Source organism: Symphodus melops, assembly GCF_947650265.1.
Source record: "Symphodus melops genome assembly, chromosome: 1".
NCBI lineage: Eukaryota > Metazoa > Chordata > Actinopteri > Labriformes > Labridae > Symphodus > Symphodus melops.
In genome coordinates, this window is record NC_136691.1 from 29,843,326 (window position 1) to 29,858,675 (window position 15,350).

At 40.9% G+C, this 15,350-nt stretch overlaps 1 protein-coding gene across 2 annotated transcripts in view; it reads right to left on the minus strand.

The window, feature by feature from the left end:
* Positions 1-15,350, minus strand: part of npffr1l2 (neuropeptide FF receptor 1 like 2) — an 83,052-nt gene that overhangs the window by 55,215 nt on the left and 12,487 nt on the right. The window contains exon 1 of one of the 2 annotated variants that reach the window (XM_079364075.1): positions 10,119-10,200. The exons of the other annotated variant lie outside the window; for it this stretch is intronic. The gene's annotated coding sequence lies outside the window, so the exon portion shown is untranslated. Of the gene's footprint in view, positions 1-10,118; positions 10,201-15,350 lie in introns of those variants that run through there. 2 annotated transcript variants of the gene reach the window in all.

The following is a 15,350-nucleotide window of genomic DNA, read 5'->3' on the forward strand; positions in this document are numbered from 1 at the left end:
ACCACTCCTTTAAACCTGATATATTAACCTAAAATATATAATGCAACCTACATTGATATGAATCTGAAAACAACTGATATCAAATTGAATGTATGGTGATTTACACACGTTGTGTCTTATTCTTAAACTTAGTGAGGAATCTAAAACTCTTTAAGTTAAGACAACGCCTATACATTCAGTAGGAGGGCCTGAAGCTCCCCCTTTTCTGACCTGATAAAACCCCTTAACAGAAGTGTGATACGTTGGTTTTCGTGGTTTGTGCTTCTGCTTTTGCTGGTCTTTTGTGCTGGCTTGTGAGCTGTTAAGCTCTTAAAGGGGCTGACTCTGTTCCAGCGAGTCTAGCCAGTCCCAGTAGTTAGATCCCCTTCTGCAATTTTTCTGGAAGACGAAGTCGTCTTGTCTTCATCTAATTTTGAACTTTTCCTGCAAGGCAAAGATTTTCACCATAAGATTTTCACCGTAGGAATGATTCCTACTGAATTAATTTTAATTGCAACTTTTTACACGTAAATCTTTGGATTTTATTCTTTTCTTGCACAAGCAAGGCCTTTTTAAACTTTTCTTCGGCTCGCTGCATCTTTGGACATTTTCCAGATCTGGATTAAAATCGAGATGGCCTAAAAAGAGATGAGATTAAAAAGAAATTGGACTTTCAAAGACTTTCAAAAGAATTTATTTTTGTTTATATTCACTCGGGACGCTGAGACGACGCGAGCCAAATCACCATCCAGAATTCTCACCTCAAGCTCCAGACTCGACCTCCTATCTGGATTACTACGGTAGCTGATGGACTTGCTGAAAACGGTTTATTGATCCAGCAAAGAGAACAAGAGTACCTGTGCAAGATCTCTGAAGGAGGTTGGGAAAGTCTTCAAAAAGTAAGATTTGCTCTGAGCTGGTGTTGAGAGAAATATTGGTCGCATCTTCTTAAGTAATCCGAGTCCAAATTAAATACCAGATTCTTTAATCCAGTTTATTCTTTGTTTGCCGTCTAAAATACTTCAAACAATATTGCGTTGTATCTCCTTACTAAACATATAATTTCCCCATACGAGTCAAGTTATATATATAGTGTTCAAGGTATAACATTTCATGCTCACAATACATCAGTATTGCATTTCCCTGCCATAACAATATTTTATTTTGTTTTATATTTGTTTTATTTCATTATCATTTATTAAACTTAACATAAAATTATGCATATAATTTTCCTGCAAGTCTGTTTACATCTGTTTACATGCATATAAGTTTGTTTACATGCATATAAGTCTGCTTACATCTTAGTCCGATCGCTGTCCTTGTATCAAACTTTGTAATTTTTGTATTTTAACTTTGTACTAACATCTTCTGCATCGATTCCTGGGCCTGCTCGCCTCTATCTATGTGGGGCCTGATTAACTGCAAAAGACAAAATGTCACCAAAGAAGTCCAAGCTTGATAGTTTCGGATTGTGTGAGGGTCTGGAAGGATGTAGTCTCTGGGAGGAAGGATTCGGTCTGTTTTCTGACTCTTACTAGTGGGAATGTTGACTTTACTCCAACTATGACCTGCTCAATTTTTGAGTTGTGGAAGTCCAGAGGCATTTAGTTCATTGGAGATTTATTTAAAGATGGTATGTCTTTTCGACAACTTTAACTTCAGTATGGCCTTCCCATGGAGCATTTTTTGGGTACTTGCAGATTTGTCACTTTATCAAGGGGCTTAGTCTCCCTTCCCTCAATACTCCGAAATTAATAATCTATTCTCTCTGCAACTCCTATTTTATTTTCTCCCTTTGCTATCTGGGACATGACACTTGTCTAGTAAGCTTGCTTAATGTTCGGCGTAAATGGGAAAGGGACCTAGATAATGAGAACATAGAAGCTGACTGGCAAGAAGCTTTGAATTGTATCACAACTGTTTTCTTGCAACAGACTGAGGGAAACTCAATGTTAAATTCTTCATATATTACAGATAACATCTTTCATCCAGAATAAGATGGACCCAGGGGGGACTATATTCATCGTTTTTGACAGTGTAAATACATTTATACATCCTGTACAGCAAAAGAGCTTTTCGGCCTTTTCAAAACTAAAGTAACCAAGGATCCTGGCCTCTTCCTACTTGGACTGCCCTCTAAGTTTGTGTCACTCCCCTCTCTTAAATCTAAATGGCTGGATAAAGTGTTACTTTTGGCAAAAACATGTGTACTGTTGAGGTGGTTCAAAGACGAATCTCCCACTGTTACTATGCGGTACAAAGAATTTTTTCTGTTCTTCCACACGAGAGGATTAGTGCAGTGCTGAAGGGAAATGGACAGTTATTCTTGAGCGCTTGACAGACTTGTGGAGTTGTTCTTGGAAGAGCTTTCTTATAAGCTCACGACTTCACAAAAACAGAGATGACTGTTTCAGACAGACGATGCCTTCTTCCGGGTATTGCGTAACCCGCCTCAGCAGAGCAAAGCATTCTGGGGTGTACCAAAGCCTTGCCTGTTGGATGTAAACCACACAAAAATAAACACATCCGATCGCTGATGTACATCGACAATGATATTACTGTTTAAAAATATTTATAATAATAATAATATTATTATTATTATTAGATTTTTAATTTGTGGGGTTTAACGGTTGGTGAGAGTTAAGATAGCAAGAGCAGTAAATCAGAAGTAGTAAATCATGGATACCAAACTGCATGCTGGGATATCACCACTCAGAATTTCACGCGAGTCACCAACCGGTGCATCCTTGGAAAAAGGGGCGTGCCGAGATCACTTCCAGAAATTTTAACCATTCTTGGCGAAATGCGAACTTGTGTATTGGGACTCGACCACTAAAGACGTTTCACGGGTACGCCAGAACGCCAGAACAGAGAAGAAGGCATATTGAGAAACAGCCTAGATCTATAGCCAAAAGGACTCTCTTGTATTGGACTGGACATTCAGTGTTTTGTGTTCTACTTTATTTGTATTTTCAGGTTGTAGTCTTATTGTCCGTTTTGGTTTGTCTTTTTTGTAGTGGTGGATTTTAGTCCTTTAGTTTGTGTCCTTGTACATGTCTTCTAATTGTGATATTCTTTAAAAAATTCTATAAAATCTCCACCACAAGAATAAATCTGGTAAATAACTAGCAAATCAAAAAAAAAGAAACAAGGAAAATTCACCATCTCTATCATTAAGTAATCAGCAGAGAAGTCAACAAAGTCACCTGAAGAAATCAATAGTGTTTAAGGACTGTGACAATATATACTTCTCAGAAAATAACCCAAGGGACGACAGTATCACATCATTTCTCTTATTAACTCCAACTTTCAACGGAACAAAAACACTTAGTAGATCAAATCTCCTTTAACTCAGGAAGAACTCAATACTGCTCTTCACAGAAGTCTCAAAGCCGGACCTTCAACAAACACTTCTGGTCAATTAGAAACCCATTATTTTACAACATGATAAGAGACAAGAAGCAGAATTGCAGATTCACACCCAGCATGAACACTGCATCTGTCACAGTCCTTTTCAACCAAAAAAGGACCAATATCAAGCTAATGATCAATATCACGTCTGAATGTTGACATGAAAATCATTACCGAGGCTCTCTACCACAGAAAATCCATAATTCACCCAGACCAAACCGGACTTATCGAAGGCAGGAGGTCATCCAGCAACACCCGCAGACTGCTCAATTTAATGCATTATTCCTTCTCTGAGTTGATCAATCTTAACCTCACTCCAGTTCTGAAAACCACCACAACTCCACCACTGGATGAACCTCCCATTATCCAACTGAAGCAGAACAGCAACCGTCAAAATGACAATTCCTCCATAAAAGAACTACCTATTCACAATGATTCCAACACATCAGTCCCCTGGTTTAAGTCTCTTCATTCAACTCTCACTAAACTAAACTGGCTGCATTACAAAAAGCTAAATCAATAGGCGGTCTCGAAGCACCACATTTTTATCACTACTCACTTGCAAACCAGCTTCAATACATTTATAAATGAACCCACCGCAATCAATCAGATAGCACATGGATTACAAACAAGCAGTTAGTAAAGACATTCATATTTCATAATGACCATTTCTCGGCTGACGCCATTCCTGTTATGATAGTTTCAAGAATTCTGACAGCCTGGTTCACAAATTTCACAAAATCACTCATCCCCCAGGGCACCCTCCGATCTGACAGACATTTGGCATAATCCAGATTTTCTCAGCAATTAAAAAACACCCAATGCAAGGAAATGTTTATTTCAAGAAACGACCTGTCGGTAGCCTTGATAAAAGTGTGATTCTGTGCAAACTGTGCAAAAAAAAAAGTTAGCATCCTCAACCCTCCGGTACCATCTCAATGTAAAGCATGTCGGAGCGAGCACACAAACCACTGGAGCTACTAGCGCTAGCAGCTAGCGCTAGCAGGACTCGGTCCCTGGCCCCTGTGGCAACTTATCTGTGGGGTCCCTTACGCCAGGGGTACGTGGACCACGAGGGGTACTTAAGGGTATTGTCTCCACAAAAAAAAAAAAACATTTTAAATGGGTTTATTATGCATTTAAAGGCCATAAATCTATTTGCGCAGTCGCGATTAACATTAACAGTAACACTACGATGCACATCATATGCAAAGACTGAAAAGAGCATCACACATCTGTAGTTCCGCTACCATTGCCCCAGATGTGGGCACGGGGTGAAAAAAAAGGAGTAAAGAGAACACGAACACCAGCAGTAAACCTCAATGTTTGTTTTTACTGCAGGTTCGCAAATAGATTCATGGCCTTCTCATTAAAAATTCCTGTGACTGAATAAAATGGGTTTTTTACTCATAATTGTATATGGTTTTGATTTAATGAGCAGATGGATTAGATATAGAGACAAAGGGTTAAATATAAATACAAATTAAGAATAATCACACATGAGCGAGGAGGTAATTTCAACATGGCGACCAGCTAAAGGAGTACACAGGACTGACACATCCACTGTCTCCACTGAGAACATGGTACGGCCTGTTTGGTGTGGATTTATGGCCGTATCGCGCCCTCCTGCACAACAGGGACCTGTACCTGCGACCAGAGGGCATGATGGTGAGGTGGCAGTTGAGAGGGTGGGTGATGTCCAGTGCTGTTGTGTGTGCGATGCGTGTGATGGCCCAACAAGACGTGGACAGGTGTGACGCGCAGCCGAGCACAGGTATTGGTGCAGCAGAGCAAGCGCCAAGTGACCTTGGGTGGCTTGAAAAAAACCAGGATGATAATGGATAAATGTTATTATTGCTATAACATTAAATGACTTATTTAATCATTTTCTTTATTTTTTTCATTTGTTTGTCATGACTCTGTATTTGTTCTTCTCTCTTCCCACTCTGACTTGTGTATTGTGTATTGTCCCTTGTCTTGCAATAAAATAAATTTAAAAAAAACAAGGAATAAAAGAAATGTCCTCTCCATTGTGGACCTGTGAGGCGAGCATGACTCCACAGTGCCAAAGAAAAATCATAAGTCAAAAAGCTGAAACTTACCAAGGACGTGTGGGATTGTCATGCTAGGAAATGATCAGTGAAGTTGAACAAAGTGAAGCTTTCTCAATATTATGAGACAAAGTAAGAAGGAACAAATGCTTGTTAACCTTTTGTCACGGGATCTTTTGTGAAAGCCTGCAGCACTTTCACAGAAGACTGTACAGATCTCACAGAGCTACAGCCTTGAAAGACAAAAGAAACATACAGTATGATGGCGCCTCCGTCATGAGTGGGGAAAACAAAGATGGCTGCAGGTACAGATGGAGATGTTTCGAGGGATTCTGACAGAGTCACGAAAGCCGATAGAGACACAATGGGTCTTATTCACAATCGGATCTGGGATTCACCTAAATGTTCCTGAGATAATATCAAGCATGTTTGATTTTTATCATGACGCCGAGACGAGAAGAAGACAGTTCAAATCTAGTTTACAGATCTCCTTACGCCACATGATCGTGATCATGGGATTTTATTAGGAGTCTAGGAATGTGTCTGGGACTCATGATTTCAACTTCTACTTGTCTTCACCTCACCATTCTTGCCTTGATGCAACAACAACAGAGATGGGTGTGTGGTTGTGTAGTCATTTCAAAATGGTGAGAACAAAACTGGCTGGTGTGCACGTGCCATGAATCCAACGGTGATTTTGCGTATGCACGTATATTGTAGAGCTGCAGCTATCGAATATTTTAGTAATCGAGTATTCTATCGAATATCCCGTCGATTAATCGAGTAATCGAATAAATCATACTTTTGCTTAATTAAGGTTTAACTCGTCTTGGGTCGTCCCTACAAACCTGCTTCTTTGCAGTTACCATGGAAACGCCTGCTTGTTACAGCCAACCACCTCTGCTCTACAGCTGCTGATGATGCTCACCATATTACTGACAGGGTCCCAAATTCACTTTCTGATTCACTGGTCAAGGCGGCAGGTAGATGAAAAATACAGGCCAAACATGTTTTAATGGCTGAAATAGCAAATAGTGTTTTGTGTAGCCTACACATCTGTTACAGTACATTTAATTGAGAAAGCATTATGTTCTGTTGAATCAATCACAGAATCAATCATTATGTCAGATAAGGAAATTGAGAAACTTTAAATATATATTTGCTAAATTATTATTCCACAAACAAATTCTGTGTTGATTTAGCTTTGAAGACATTAGACATTTCATATAATCAGCCTGTATATTGTTAAAAGTGTATCTCTGTCTGCTCCTGCAGCGCGTGCATTCAGCGCGCTCACAGACTATAGAGACCAGAGACGCGTCTATAACAGAGACTGTGAGAGGACGTTGCTATCGTTACGTTAGCTGAGACTACAGAGACCATAGACGTGTCTATGACAGAGACTGTGAGAGGACGTTGCTATCGTTATGTTAGCTGCAAACACGGAGAGAGTGAACGGAGAAAAGCTGACCGTTTGACCGGATCACGTGTTCCCGACTGGGTCATATGGATCACGGATCAACTGTGTGCTGACTAAAAGTTAAAAGGGGCACGCCGCGCTCGCGTGTGCGCGCGTGTGCGTGTTAGCGCTGAAGTGTCTGTGTGTAAGAGAGAGGAGCAGGTAGCTGCAGCTACATTAAACGTGTTTTATACTCATACCAAAGTTTTGATGACGCAAAAAAAAAAAACATAACGAAGCCTCGAGGCAGCGAAAATTCCTTGATGAATTTTTGTAATCGAATTATTCGAGTTATTCGAGGAATCGTTTCAGCTCTAGAATATTGTGCTCAGCATTTCTACCCATTCATTAGTGAATGAGGCCTGATGTATGTACAGCTGTGACAGACTGCCTCACCTGTCTCAGGGTCTGAAGAGGTGTTGACAGAGCTGTAGAGGCAGGAGGTCTATTCGCCTAAACAGATCTGAAGTTTCCCTCCTTGAGACTTTCAGAAATCCTTTCGTTGAGATGAAACATCTATCAGATATTTTAAACAGCTGTGACCCTTATTGAGTCTGTTGTGGATGGTACATGGTTTTCCAGCAGAATTGGGCTTCTTTTTAGGTGCTGCTGCGGATAGTTTTTTTTTGGTCATTAGGCTTGTTTTGTCAGTTGTTCTCGCTCATACCTGACAACACTGCCTAACTTGGAAGATGAAGGTGTACACGTTTAGATTCAGCAGCTGGAAATATTCCCATTGCTTTAGTTTTATGGAGAGGAAAGACGATGAGAACGTTGTTTGTCAGATGTAAAATGTAGCACAGCCTTATTTTAAATGCTGCAGCCTGCTTTCTCTTTGCTGCTGCATCTGCAATCATCCTCCACCCAGCTCCTCCTTTCATCCTGTTCGGACCTAATCAATGTCATGCTGTTGTCATTGTTGCCTGCACTGTTTGTGTTTGCTGCTTCTCTCCCTGCCTCAGGCTTTCCTTGTATGCACGGTAGGGGGAGGAATGTCCATGCTTTGGGCTCAGATCCCAGAACACAACCAAACCGTCTGATATATATTTATCAATAAAGTCATTTTTCTGGACATAGTGGTCCTGACTGAAATGCCTTTAGGTGGTGACAGGAAAGATTTCCTTTTGCATGACAGACAATGAGTTACAATTTAAAAGTATTTTACTTGCTAAAATGTTTAATAAATAAGATATTTGCAATTATTTTTGGGTCAAATTTCCAAAAATCAGTGGGAGCTCATTCTCCTCTTATGAATTTAAATGGTGCTAAAAGAGTCAAAGATCATCTATGCGCACAAATGAACTTCAGCTTGTAAGTCCATCAGTATGAACTCATCCATTCATGCACATTCACACACTGATGGTAGAGGCTGCTGCAGAGTAAAGAGTCCATCAGTATTAACTCATCCATTCATACACATTCACACACTGATGGTAGAGGCTGCTGCAGAGTAAAGAGTCCATCAGTATTAACTCATCCATTCATACACATTCACACACTGATGGTAGAGGCTGCTGCAGAGTCCATCAGTATTAACTCATCCATTCATACACTGCATATGAAGCAGGGGGAGGAACTAGGGGATAAGTGCCTTGCCTAAGGACACATCGGACATACAGTATGTCTGCAGAAGTTGGGGATCAAATCCCTGGTGGAGAGTCAACCGACTCTACAACTGAGCCAACCAGCAAGACGATGAAGATTAATGTGGATAACAGAAGTTTTAATAATAAATTTGTCAGGATGTGTTCAGTCAGGTTAAATGGAAGTGATCCAATCAAAGCTATGAACAAATGACCGGTCAGATTGTGAGGAATTTTGCATAATTGAACTCAGACTTTCAGACTGATCCAGAAATGAGTTCCCTCATGCCGTTGATTGTTCATGTCTTAATCTCTATCTCCACTCTAACTTAGTAAGTAAGGGGCCTCTTGGGCCTGACAAACTTTAAATCACAACAGAGGCCCTGAATGTGCACATTTTTGTAAAGACATTATAACCTCCCTAAGGGGGCCCCATTACACTGCTGTCTGTCAATGACAGAGGAAGGAGGGAAAACAAAAAACAGCAAGAAGAGTAAGCGTTTGCGACAATGGCAGACATCATGGAGATGAACGCCGATTGTGGGGCCGCCCATTTTTTTGTGCCTATGACCCCAACAGACTCTTGAATCCCCACTGCCCCCAAGAACTGTGTCTTGCATGACGCTTCTGTAGGGCTGCTCGATTATGGCAAAAATCATTGTTTTAAAACACTTTAGCATTTTGACAATCTTGAAAAACAGGCAGTTCACAAAAATAAACGAGTGAAACAAATAAAAAATACCAGGGATGGTCAAAGATTCATTTAGATATATCAAAGGTGTCAAGATTCTCTTTTCTAAAAAATCAATCTTAGTAACATGTGAGCAGCTGCAGAGACAAATTTAGAAGATCCAGCGTCTTTGAAATCAGAGGTGTGGAGGCATTTTGACTATTAGACTGAAAATGAAAGAGGTGAGAAGAAAACAGAGAAGTGTGTAAATATGAAGAACTCCACAAACAGCACAACCAACATGATGCAGCACTTAAACGACAGCACAATGAGAAGCTCCAATCACCTCCTCTCATTGAGAGAAATAAACATTAAAAGACCAAACCTCAGCTCCTAAAGGAATCTGTTTCACTCATCCTCTGTCTTCAGTCTCACTTTGTTAAATAAATCGTGAGAGAATCGCATCGTGAACCCGGTATTGTTAGTTAAATGGGTTCATCCCCAAATACATTAAACAAATAAACATGTAAAAATAATATATCAGTAAATAACGAACAGCTAGTCAATGTTTCTGAGGCAGCAGTGGTGTATTGTGTGGTTAAAATACACCAACAAACTAACATTCAGTAAACAGTGAAATGAGCGCATCGCGGCGCGCGACAAACTCTTCGCCCCTGCAGCCTGTATTACAGGTGTTTGGATTAGTCCTCACAGGTGACACAAATGACTAATAACAGTTCAAACACAGGGCAGAAGTCACATTTGATTAAAGTGCTGAAACGAGCTGCAGTCACGTCAGAAAACGGTGTTGAAAAGTTGAAAAACAGAGAAGTCAGCAGGTGTGGGAAATGTTCACGGCTGGCTGTTTTACTTTATCAGTGAACTTTTCGTTCCTCCTGCAACGGGATTTTTTTAAGTAGAGAAGAAAGACAGACGTTAAATGTTAAATGTGATTTCAAACCTACCTCCGGGGTTTCAGATGCTCTCTCAGGTGTCAAACATCGACGGTGGAAAAGATTGGGGGAAAGAAAGCGACAGGTGGTCCGCTACCTCAGAGGATGTCACAATATTATCTGACCCGTGCAAAGAGTTTCAATCTGATCAGAAACATTACTGTTTAAAGTCCCTGTTTGTAGTCATAGTTCGTCCAGAATCTGCAGACACACAGACGTGATCTGCTGCTGCAGAGACGTCAATCCCACTGGCTGCGCGCGGAGGGTGGGGGGGGAGGGGGGGGGCGACAGGGCGCACATGTAACATGTTACAGCAGCTTCATTGACCGAGAGCGTATCTGACATCTGGGGTGATTTGTGCCATCCTCAACCTCACTAAGCAGAGACACGAACCCTTTGTCCGGACACCAAAACGCGCATTAAGCTACGTGACTTCGAACGTAACTCGAAGATAACAAACTGCTATGACTGCAGTGACATCTTCCACCAACAGCTGCTGCAGGTTGAAATCATAGAGTGTAAATATTAGGTTGAAATGCGAGCTGTCCTAAAAAGTTACTCGACAGTAAAATACTTTTTTCATAACTTTAATTGTTACAAAAATGCACAAGGCTTCAGGAAGAACCTGTCGAGTTCTAGTTTTACAGCTTATTAACAGTTGATGAAATGTAAACTTTGTGGGACAAAACAAAACGGGGAGTATACCATAACAGGGTTGGTCATTTTCTCCAGATTCACTTTTTAAGGATAAGGATCATCTTTACTGATCCCCAATGGGGGAAATTTGGGTGTTACAACAGCTCCAAAAAACCCAGTAAAACAGGGAATATAAACGGCATCAAGAACAGCTATGAGCCAGTTTACATGAATTAAATAAGGGGGATAAAATGTACAAAGACTTAAATAATACAAGGCATAAACACTATGTACACTTTCGCTCGTGGAAAGACAGGAATTAAAACACACAGTGTGTAACATTAATGATAAGGTGATTACAGTACATAGTCATGTCATGTGGCAGTGATGCATTTAAACAGTCTGACTGCAGATGGGATGAATGACCTGCGGTAGCGCTCAGTCTTGCAGGGTGGGTGTCTCAGTCTGCTGCTGAAGGAGCTGCTCAGAGACCCCACAGTGTGATGCAGGGGGGGAGAGGGATTGTCCATGATGGAAGTCAGCTTCACTAACATCCTCCTATCAGCCCCCTCCTCTACAGAGTCCAGTCCAGGACCGAACCGGCCCTGGACTGTCAGTCTCTTCCTGTCTCTCTCTGTGCTCCCTCCTCAGCAGACCACTGCATAGAAAAGTGCAGACGCCACCACAGAGTCATAAAACGTCCGTAACAGAGTCTTGCACACTCCAAAGGACCTCATTCATCTCAGCTGGTGACGTCGACTTTGGCCCCTCTTGTAGAGGCCGTTGGTGTTGTGTGACCAGTCCAGTTTATTGTTGAGGTGAACACCCAGGTACATGTATGACTTCCTGCTGAAGTCTATCATCATCTCCTTAGTCTTGCTGGCGTTAGTCTTGAGTGGTTGAGCTCACTCCAGTCGACAAAGTCCATGATGACCTGCCTGGACTCCTGCTCGCTAAGCAGGAGTCCAGGCATTTTTGAGATTTTGGTTGAAATTGTCTTTAGGTCCTGACAGTAATTATTAACTCATGTTCTCTGAAAAAGAAACTAAACAAATCCGTCATCTGCAGCGGCTGTAAACACAAAAACTTAGACCAATGTTGGCACTGGGTACGCATTCTATAAACCAATCTATCCCATGCATCCATGAGCTGAAATCCACTTCTGGACCAATGACGTTAGTGCATGTAAGTGAGGGGCGTGGCTTTAGAGGGAGCACAGAGGGGAGGGGGTGCAGACAGAGAATGCAGAGGATGCTACTTTCAAAATCATGCAAGTTTTCAAAATAATTACCAACCTGTGCGGACAATTTACTCATAACTCTGTCCGTGCAGATTGTCAAGGAAATGATCAAGACTCGACTCCACACAATAAGACTCCTTATAATACAATATTATATTAGACTCAGATGGCTGACGTTGATGAAAGTCTATCAGATGAACACTGCAGGAGACCAGCATCACACCTGTGGTTTACTGTAATGCTCAAACAGAACTGCCAGACTCTTCCAAAGAATCTGCATATATTCAAGAAGATGTGATCATTATCAGGATCATGTTGCTGGATCAGATCTGACTGACATCAGCAGTGAATTAACGTGACACATTTAATGAAGCAATTACAGAACGCAGAGCACTGGGGTGCTCTTCAGATGTATATGGGTATAGATGTAAGAATAGACATGATCTCATTAACGTATAGAGAGCATAATGTAATTATTCAGAGCAGCTGCTGTATAGTGCTCAATGATTATCATGCAGGAAATGTATTTCACAATGCAACTTATACGATATGATTAAATGCAAATTTAATCAAATTTGTTATCAGTTCATTTTTGTAAAATCTAAAACAGATCTCATTAAAGATCCTTCATCAGCAGCTGCCTGACGTTTTTAATCTGTTGTCACAATAAACACAGAGCTGCAGATGCAGAGATGCCGCCGCAGTGTTGGCCGCCACATCATGATCGCAGCACCCACAAACCGGCCGTCAGCGCTCATAGATGTGTTTAGTGTTGGTTCATGGATTTCAGGGCTCAAAGAAGATCACACTCATCTTAAATACAGGATGAAAGTGAACGTTTTCAAACTGAAAATATTGTTTTGGTTTATATATGTGTCTGGAGTTTCAAAAGCTTACACATTAATGTTTTCATAATTCGGAAAATATTATCAATAGGCTTTATGTTATGGGTGGAATCATGTCAGTCAGTTTCCAGTTTTTTTTCATCCCCGTGGGGCGAGTCACGCACCAAACGGTCGACCACAGGAGCAGCAACGCGCATACACCCAGACGGAGCGGGGAGGACGGGGGGGCAAGTCGGGGTTAAGTGTCTTGCCCAAGGACACTCCTTCCATCTCTTTGTTCTGAGTTGAAACCATAACGTACGCAGACGATACGGTCTTAATGAGACTCTCGCACACGAGTGACAGGAGAGCCTTTGATGATGAGACATTGAAGTCCTTCTCACTGGGTTTAAAAAGCTCAGAGTCGAGACATTCGTTGATTGTGTGAACGGCTTGACGCACACAGAGACAGAAATGGTCTCTTTGGTGGCTGTGAGGACACTGGACACCGCTGATGATCTCCAGTCGAGCAAGATAAGACTCTGGCAAACCTATTCCAAGTTCTGCTGAGGGTTGGACTCCAGACAACCTTCCTCACCATCTTGGTTTTCTTACACTGCCTGTATCCAACTGTGAGGAAGAGGGGACATTTTCACAACTGAATGGAATAGAAAATGAACTCAGATCAACCATGGGTCAGAAAAGACTTTCAGCACTGTGTTTGACAGCCGTCGAGTTTGAGCCAGATTTTGAGGACTTGATGGCACTTTGGAAGTCAAGAAAGAAGGACTGCTGTCAGTGGGCTGTCAGCCTTATTATCTGCTGCAGTTCCTTTTGTGGATGATGCTTTTTGCATAACATTTGCATTGCATCACTGTGGTGTCACGTTGCTATATGGGAAAATGTTACACTACGTGTACTCTCTTATAATGTGTCATATAAATGTGTGAAAAAGGTCTTCGAGCTCTGCATGCACAGTACTCCTGATAAGGATGTTTTTTCTTGTTTCTCATGTGGGGACAGATTGTACCTGCTAAGTAAACAGTTATCCTGTTTTGATGTGAGAATGCAGCAGCATATTATCCAGAGAATTCACAGACGATGGTGACCGTGACTACTGAACTGGTGCATAGAGGGTATTCATGCAACCTCTAAGATCTCTGTGCAGCTAATTAAATGTCTGCATTATGTTTCCTATTCTCCAGTATGTTGTTCTGCACATTGCGATTCCATATATATATATATATATGTATATATTCACTAATATACATACATTTACAGCTTAGAAATCTGAACATTGGATAAAGAGAGGCTCACAATATATGTATATTGTTGGCGTGCAGCCCTTAAATGTCTGGTATTGTGTAGTGAAAAACAATAAAGCAAAGTCTAAAGTCTATATTTTGTTGACATATTAAAGACACAAGTATTTACAGAGGAGATTTTGGATATCTCTTTTTATCACAACAACATGAATGAGAAATGACTATCAACCAACTTAAAAAATAAAAAAATATGTTTTTAGGGATAAACTGTAGTATAAATCAGACTATGAATGATATATGAACCAACCCCTCTTTATATATCTTCAGAATATAAATCGGTATATAAATAGGTATATGCGCTACTGAAGTGAAGATTTCTGAGGGAGGGGGAAAAAACTCATTTTGAGAAAACAAATTAAAGATTTGTATTGTAAAATGGAAATAACTATTTTCAGACATACCAACACAGAAAGGTACTGCCCCTTCATTTTGTTTTTAGTAAACCCTGGGTATTAAGGATTGCCCCCCTGTAATCACCTGGCAGTCAGCTTGCCCTCGGCCCTCCCTCCCAACTTCCCCTGTGCACTCAACTTCCTGAGTGCTGTATTTTAGAAGGGAAAAAGGCTGAATAATGATCCAAGTACAAAACCACAGCTCACTCCATTTCACTCTTTCAGGACACAGGAAGCACGTTTTCATACTAAGAAATCCTTTGTTTACGATGTTAGAGGAAGCATTTCTCGATAGTCGAAAAGCCCCGTGAGCCCCGTCAGAGTCACATGACAGCACATGCAGGAGCACGACGTCTCGACGGGCTGTTTAGCACTTTTCTACAGAACACTGAGGATTGTCAATGATTGGCAGTTTGAAGGTGAGAAAGAAAATCTCAAGCCTCTTGGACTACACGGGGTGTTTTCATGCAAATGTCTACGCTGTGTATAAATAAAAATCAGTATTACGTGTGTGTGTGTGTGTGTGTGTGTGTGTGTGTGTGTGTGTGTGTGTGTGTGTGTGTGTGTGTGTGGACAGAACAGATCGCTCCGGTGCATTTAAAAGTAAATTTAGGTTACGACTGACTTAAACATGTAGATTTTAATACGAATTTGGCACAAAAAATTCTTTTTTTAATTAATTTTTTTATTGATGTTTTAGTCAGACAAAAACATAACAGAAATTAGTAAATTATCACAGTTACATGAACAAGGGTTACATTGTACAAATTTCACATGTTTCAGCAACTGCCTTGTCTGACATTTACTTTTTCTTCACAAAACAAAAG